Source organism: Phyllobates terribilis, unplaced genomic scaffold (genome assembly GCF_046119375.1).
Source record: "Phyllobates terribilis strain yellow unplaced genomic scaffold, ASM4611937v1 Scaffold_3__8_contigs__length_932513732, whole genome shotgun sequence".
Taxonomy (NCBI): Eukaryota; Metazoa; Chordata; class Amphibia; order Anura; family Dendrobatidae; genus Phyllobates; species Phyllobates terribilis.
The window spans coordinates 14754121-14756305 of NW_027362763.1; the positions used below are offsets into that span (position 1 = coordinate 14754121).

General features: G+C 61.2%; 1 protein-coding gene across 1 annotated transcript in view; it reads right to left on the bottom strand.

Annotated features, from left to right (window-relative positions):
- Positions 1-452, bottom strand: part of GTF3C2 (general transcription factor IIIC subunit 2) — an 84850-nt gene extending 84398 nt beyond the window's left edge. The window contains exon 1 of the mRNA XM_073672885.1: positions 327-452. The gene's annotated coding sequence lies outside the window, so the exon portion shown is untranslated. The remainder of the gene's footprint in view (positions 1-326) is intronic.
- Between the last annotated feature and the right edge of the window lie 1733 nt (positions 453-2185).

The window sequence follows — 2185 nt, forward strand, 5'->3', positions numbered from 1 at the left end:
GGTACAGGGGCCCCCCGCGGCCTCTCACACACACAAACAGTACAGGGGCCCCCCGCAGCCTCTCACACACACACGGTACAGGGGCCCCCCGCAGCCTCTCTCACACACACACACAGTACAGGGGCCCCCCGCAGCCTCTCTCACACACACACACACGGTACAGGGGCCCTCCGCAGCCTTACAGACACACGGGGAGCAGTTATATGAGCGACCAATCACGCTCCGGCTATCATTTGTCAGGAGTCAGTTTGATCATGAAAGCCTCCTCGTGATTGGTCCTTCCCGCTTGCTCTGTTCTATACGACTTGCAGACACGGATTCGGTACCGTTAATCAGCTGCCGCCGTCCGCTGAGGCCCGGGATCCGGAGCGAATTCTCTACCTTGAACGTTTAAAGCCGGCGCCCGTATGTATGTGAGTGTGGGCGCGCACTGGTGACGTCACACCGACGCCTAAATGTCCTCAGTGTGAGGCGCAGTCTACAGAAAAATGGCGCCGGAGCGCTGCAGCGGCCATGTTGTTGGAGCCTGACTGCAGAGACATGGAGACGGCTGCAGCGCTGAGGACGTGGTCACGGGTCCCTGTCATTATTCCCTCTCTGCTTCTCTGTGATATCTATATTGTATGGGACACGAGGCTCCTGCTTTGCTGTACTGGGATCCGGAGTAATGGCGGTGCTTGTGTCCTTGGCAGCACGTTGGCTCATTCTGGGGTTTATTGTGGGCGCTCTGATGACTTCCTCTAGAGGATGATGATCTTCCTGCTCTTCTGCGCTTCGATGGTCGGTTCTCTTCGTGTCACAGCGGTGACGCTTTGCTGCATTTCCAGACAGTGCGTGAGGCCGCAGGTTGCCTTGGTGATCCATCATTGCCCCACAATGGCGTCATGAGGGGCCACGCATCCACAGTAGTAGGACATCTCCTGCTCATGGTAAAAAGCATTGTGTCTGCTACTGCTCTCTGGTGTCTGATACTTCACATGGCGAGCAAGTCCTCAGCAGCGTAGGGTGACCTCACGCCCCTGTGCCCACCAACACCGCGGGGCGACCTCACACGCCTGTGCCCACCGACACCGCGGGGCGACCTCACACGTCTGTGCCCACCGACACCGCGGGGCGACCTCACACGTCTGTGCCCGCCGACACCGCGGGGCGACCTCACACGTCTGTGCCCGCCGACACCGCGGGGCGACCTCACGCGTCTGTGCCCGCCGACACCACGGGGCAATCTCACAGACTTGTGCTCACCAACTCCACAGGGCAATCTCACAGATCTGTGCTCACCAACACCACGGACAATCTCACAGACATTTGCCCACCAACACCTATACCCACTGCCGACACCACGGGGCGACTTCACACACCTGTGCCCACCGACACCTCGGGGAGACCTCACACACCTGTACCCACTGCCGATACCGCGGGGCGACCTCACACACCTGTACCCACTGCCGATACCGCGGGGAGACCTCACACACCTGTACCCACTGCCGACACCACGGGGCGACTTCACACACCTGTGCCCACCAACACCTCGGGGAGACCTCACACACCTGTACCCACTGCCGATACCGCGGGGCGATCTCACACACCTGTACTCACTGCCGACACCACGGGACAGCCTCACAGACCTGTGCCCACCGACACCGCGGGACGACCTCACACACCTGTATCCACTGCCGACACCACGGGGTGACCTCACACACCTGTACCCACTGCCGACACCACGGGGTGACCTCACACACCTGTACCCACTGCCGACACCACGGGGTGACCTCACACACCTGTACCCACTGCCGACACCGCGGGGAGACCTCACACACCTGTGCTCACTGCCGACACCGCGGGGCGACCTCACACACCTGTACTCACTGCCGACACCGCGGGGCGACCTCACAGACCTGTACCCACTGCTGACACCGCGGGGCGACCTCACAGACCTGTACCCACTGCTGACACCGCGGGGCGACCTCACAGACCTGTACCCACTGCCGACACTACGGGGCGACCTCACAGACCTGTACCCACTGCCGACACTGCGGGGCGACCTCACAGACCTGTACCCACCGACACCGTGGGGTGAGATCACAGACGCGTACTTGCCGACACCATGTGGTGATGCTACCACTTAGAATCCAGCGCCATCTACTGTGTATACTGCCCCAGCAACAGATGAGGATCGGCCAGC